Below are 6,035 nucleotides of genomic sequence, written 5' to 3'. Positions count from 1 at the left end.
ATTTCCACTCCTAATTTTATAGAGCCTAATTATAAACTAATTTTATAAAGCCAATACACTAAAATCAAAAAGTGATAAGGGATGAAAGAAAAAGAAAGTAGAACAAGGTAAAGGAAAATCAGGAGTTTAGGGGACAGGGTGGGCTGCAGTTTTAAATATGGTGGTCACCTCTTTCAGCAGGTGATATGTGAGGAAAGCCTCGTTGGTGACCAGGGCCCAAGGAGATATATGTTGGAACAGAGCCAGTGCAAAAGCCCTACAGCAGGAATGTGCCAAGAAACAGCAAGGAGGCAAGTGTGGGGTCCTTCCGGCCCAAGTCAGGAAAGTTTATCAAAGATAGAAGGGATTAACTATTCAATACTAATGTTAACCAAATACAGTAAGGACCCTGGATTTAGCAAAGTGGAGATCACTGGTGACCTTGAAGAGAGCAGTTCTGTGGGACTGGTGAGGCTGGAGGTTTTAGAGAGAATGGGAGAACTGGATCTAATGAGTATATAGACAACTCTTGTGATGGTCTCTTTCAAAGGGAAAGAAAACACAAGGTAGTAGTTGGAGAAGAAAATGGGGCCAAGGAGTTTTTATTTGTGTGTTTAAAATAGAACAGCATGTTTACGTGCTGATGGATATGGTCCTGAGGAGATACAAACTGATACCACATAAGGTGGAGAATTGCTAGAAGGAACGCCCTTGGCTCCATGTCAGGTACATCTCGTATGTAAGCAGTTCTGTTACCAGCTCTCCCATTTCAAAAGAATTCTGATGTCTTCTAAAATTAGCTGCTGCCAACAGTCAATAGTTTATGAAATACTGCATTAATTATGAAAACATGCTTGCCATTCCTTTGAATAAAAATTACTAGAGCGTTTAAGAAAAAGTTAAATGCTCTTGAAACAATATGTCCAAGGTGACTGATTCCTTTAGGGATCCCATCAAGTGCCCCAAGAGGTTCTTTCTCCTTTTGTTTTCTTTCCACTGCTTTGTGTTTTATGGACTATGTTTTGCTATCTTCTGAGGCTCTTGATCAAAAATTTATTTTTCTTGATTCAGGTTCAATTGTATATAATGCCCTAATATGCTCACACAACTTAATTTCTTAAAGTATTCAAAAACGGAGTATATGGGAGGTGTTCCATACAAGAACGTGTTCATGGGATTTTTATTTTCCTGAGGCTGTTGCCATAGTTTCCTGGCAGCAAAACTACATATACTGAACTAATTAAAGATTTAAAACACATTGTTAGGCAATTTAGAACCACACACTGAAGGTTAATTTAAAAGAAATGAGAAAAAGCAAAGAAAAGTCTATACCATGGAGAGTTTTGTGGTAAGAGTCAAGAATCACAAAATGTTTTTTATTAGTTTTAATTACTTTGCTCGCCTAACCAAAAGATATTAACAACATGTTAGATTTAATGCCAAGTTATATAGTATGCACAAGTCAGATCCAACTCTCAATAAAATCTGATTAGTAAGGAGGAGGGCAAGAACACATGGGGCTCTAGTTTTCATTACCCCAAAGGAGAAAACTCAAGTCAGGATTCCAGATACTACAAAACATACAAAACCATGCAAAAGAAGTGGTTCTTTTTCGACTAAAGATTGTGAGCTAAAATTAAGAGCACATAGGACAATAATCTACTTTAAATAACTAGTTTGTTTTTGGCTTATCAAACAAATATTACAAGCAGGTGTAACTGTTCTTCTAATTGTTAAGAGGCTAGTGTCCAGAATAAAAACCAAAACCACTGTTTAGGAGACGGAGTTGCTATACAAGATGAGAGCCAGAAATATGAAAAATAAGCAGTGCCAAACCCTACTCTCACCCTGAGAATGTGGGCATAATCTGGAGATCTCGAGCTTCCACTCTGATGATAGTACAGGGCACCAGGCATAAAGGATAAACTTCAGGGCTTGGCCAGGATGAGGAATCTCATAGGAGACACTGCATAAAACTGTAACCCAAAGAGCTCAGTATAATGAAGGAGGACAGAGGGAGGATAGTTAGGTAACTAGAAAGATTCTACAGATATTTGGAAATTTTAAAACATACTTCTAAATAACAGATAAAAGAAGAAATGATAAGCAAAATCAGAATATACCTAAAACTAAACAATAAACATAATACACATCATGGGTGGCCACTGTTACCATACCTATGTAATACTTTTCTGGAGGCCAGTATAGCAAGTCACAGAAAAGAAATAAAAGGTTAAGAAATAGAAAGAGAGAATCAAAACTGTCTTATTTGCATATATGATTATGTATACAGGAAACCCAAAGGAATCTATAGGTGAATAATTAGGACTAATATGATAGTTTAAGAAGGTAATTAGATATAAAACCTATAAAACTCAAATTGCAACAGTTAGAAAAATATAATTTTTAAAGATATTATTTATAATATAAACAAATATATCTAGAAATAAATCCCACATGCTTGGATATTCAAGTCTTTTGTGAACGTATTACAAAACTATGCTAAAAGACATTGTAGAATTCCTAAGTCAATGGAGATTATACCATGTTAGCAAAGATATTCTCCCCAAATTAATCTATAGATTTGTTGAAATGCCAATTAAAATCCCAGTGATATTTTCATTCAGAATTAGACAAGCCAATTCTAAAATTCATATGTAAGAGCAAAACACCACAGATGCTCTGAAGAAAAATGGGAGGATGGTGTCACTCTATGTGATACTGGCGCTATGATATTTAAATTCACCAGCAGAACCAAATCAAACTCGTATACACAGGAAACTTGACTAATGACTGAAAACACACAGAGAACACATTAGGGAAAAAAGGAAACTGTCCAACAGATAGTGCTAGAATGGTGATACTTACAGGGAGAAAAAATAAATTAGGTACCTACTTCACACCCAACACCGAAATCAATTTCAGCTGGAAAAAAGTCTTAAATAAGAAAAGCGAAAGCTTTAGAAGACAATATAGGAGAAGAACTTTATATCTTTGGGGTAGAAAATAATTTTTCAACAAAACATAAAAAGCAGAAACCAAAAAGGAAAAGAATAATTTAAAAAACTGATCATTAAAATTAAAACTTTAATCCTTTAAAAGACAGCATAAAGTAAAAAGCCACAAATTGGGAGAATATATTTCTAAAACATAAATGTGCAAGAGAATCTAATATGGTAACACTGGTCACATGCAGCTATTTTAATTAAAACTGAAATTAAATAAAATTTAAAATTTTATTACTCAGTAGATCTAGGCACATTTCAGGTGTTCCGTAGCCACATGTTGCTACTGGCTGCTTAATTAGCATGGGTAGGGAACATCTCCATCATCACAGAAAGTTCGTTTGGATAGCACTGATTTAGAACATGTATAGAGCTTTTAAATTTCTAACATAAACAGGCAACCCAATTTAAAAAATAGACAAAGGACATTAGTAGACATTTTACAGAACGAGAAACCACAAAAATGTATCATAAACATGTAAAAAGTCATTTCAACCTCATTAATAGTCAGAGTAAAGCAAATGAAGCTCATTAGATACCATTTCAGATACCCTAGACTGACAAAAGATTAAAATATCAGTTAACAGCAATATGGAAGAGGGTACAGACCAGCAAATTTCTAATGTACTATCTGTAGAAAGGTTACCTATGACAATCACTGTGGGAACAGTTTGGCATCATCCAGTCACACTGAACACTCTGGTGGTACTCAGCAATTCTGCTCTGGAGAGGAGTTCTCCATCTGAATTAAATAGTTCTGCCCACCTTATGGAGTGGCTCTCTGAAGTTCAAAGGACATATTACATGTGAAAGTGTGAATGACTGTGATGGGAAGAGTTTTATACAATAGAAAATGTAAGAGGTAAACATTTCCTAAAGATTTCGTCCTGGGTACTGTCCAGGATATCAGGGTTCAGAGATCCTGGGCAGTTATTAATCAAGTCAAAAAAATATCAGGGGTCTCAGTTTCTTCACTATAAAATGGGGTAACTCCTGTTCAAGTCAACCCACAGTAGTATCATGATAGTGAAGTAATAGCAAAGTATTCAGTACATATGCAAATATGAGCTTTTATTATTGTCATTGTTAGAGTGACCGGAGGACTGAAGAAGAATGAAAATCATGTCAAAGAAGAAGAAAGCATTTAGGACCTGTGTATTTTTAAATTTAGGCTAAATGATAATAATGACATGATAGTTTATCTCCCAATACTAAGTTAAAAAGAGGCATAAGATCTATTTGTTCAGGGTTCTTCCAGGAGGTAGACCAGAGAGATGGGAGCGGAGTTAAAAGTACATTCTGGGTCAATATAAGGAAGAACTTGATGACCAGAGAGAGGAGACACAGAACTATGTGGTAATTCTCCTTCACCTGAATTATTCAGATATAGACAGAGTTTAGCAGAGACCCCTATTTTGAATGAAAACACAAATTTTCAAAGTAAACTGTTAAAATAAAAATAATATAGATAAGATAACTTTGTGCCAAACTTATTTTGAAAATTAGCTTACATAATAGTCATGAGACTGCAGGTAACTTATCCTTGGGATCTTCAGTTTCTTAATCGGTAATAAGTAATATCTTTCCTTCAAGGTTATTTAGAAAAATCAATGTGATAATATACTGAAACTGCCTAGCACCAGTTTTCCATAGGTGCTCAATCAGCGGCTATAATTTTTAAAAATTGCTATTGATCCCTTCCAAACTTGTTCACAGTTAAATAAAGCAACAACATCCATCCAAGAAAACATAAACAACCTCTATGTGTGAAAACAGCTGAAGGAAGAACCTGTATCTGTTACTTAAGGGAATACACAGCAAAACTGATATCCCTGGGTCAGTTTCTATCAAACGTTATCAAGTGGCCACTGGTCTCCCAAAACCTTTCCTCGAACATACTTTGTGTAGAAATCCTCCCCCGCTAAAACCCTTTTACATTTCATGATCCTCGAGCACTTTCCAGTTTGCTGAAATAAAAACAAGACAGGAATTATGAAGGTAAGACTTGATATAGCAAACCACTTCATAAGTATTATAATTTCAGGTCTTAGTTTTTAAAAACATCTAAAGCTAAGAAAAAGAGTACATATCTGTTTACATCTTCTAAATTTAACCTGCAGAAACCGGTAAAAAATGTTTAATGTCTATAAACAGGAAATGCCGAACATCAAGACTAAACCTCAGTCATTTCTTCTAACTAACCTATATATAACTTTACTCCACTGACACTTGCAAAGCTTTTTCCTTTATAAGGCACTTCTGAAGTTCAGATCAAGTCAAGTCATTTTCCATGAATAAAATAAAGGCAGCATTTCAAAGAATTTAAATTATTATGTGTTTTACGATAGCTATCTTTTTATTCTGTGGAAGTAATCTGCTACAGTCTGGTTTTTAGCTTGGTCCTGTTTATTACTTAAGTTTCCAACCTAGCTTCAAATTACTAGGTGATGGTCACATAGAGTAATGAAGTTGGTGGATTAGCTGAAATTAAAACCCAGAATCTTCTTTACCACCCTTCTTTTCAAGCGTGGATCAATTATTTATGACCAAGTTCACCAACACTATGTTGTACTTTAGGAAGCAGTCCATGTGAAGCCAGCTATAAATAAAGTGAATAGAATTTGGCTTCAGAACTTTTTGACCCCACAGAACATTGAGGGAAGATGGGAGGAAAGAAGCAAAGGAAGAATCCAAGAGGAGCAAAGAAAAATGAAAGGACAAAAGGAGCCAGTATCCACTGAGCAGCTTTTATACTAGAACCTTCCACGTAAGAATTTCATTTATGCTCAGTTAATTTGACATTACTTCATTTAATTCTCACAATCTCATAAGGCAGCTATCGTATTCCCTTTGACACGGAAGACCCGCAGCTCAAAAAGGCTCAATTACCGGGGGTCACAGAGTTAGTAGGAATATCAGAATTTGACCTGTGGCTTGTCTGACTGCAAAACCCAGGCACTTTTTCCTATATCAGATGAAATAATTTCTAACATTTTAAAATTTGAGTATGTTGGGAATTTCCAAAACAAAAAGGAATTTAATATTTCCACA

At 35.2% G+C, this 6,035-nt stretch overlaps 1 protein-coding gene across 1 annotated transcript in view; it reads right to left on the bottom strand.

The window, feature by feature from the left end:
- The window catches only part of CACHD1 (cache domain containing 1), a 213,431-nt gene that overhangs the window by 126,092 nt on the left and 81,304 nt on the right, over positions 1 to 6,035 (bottom strand). The window lies entirely within an intron of this gene.

The sequence above is a fragment of the Pteropus vampyrus genome, unplaced genomic scaffold, assembly GCF_000151845.1.
Source record: "Pteropus vampyrus isolate Shadow unplaced genomic scaffold, Pvam_2.0 Scaffold151, whole genome shotgun sequence".
NCBI classification, from domain to species: Eukaryota; Metazoa; Chordata; class Mammalia; order Chiroptera; family Pteropodidae; genus Pteropus; species Pteropus vampyrus.
The sequence above is the reverse complement of the archived record's forward strand: the minus strand, read 5'-3'. Positions and strand labels throughout refer to the sequence as shown.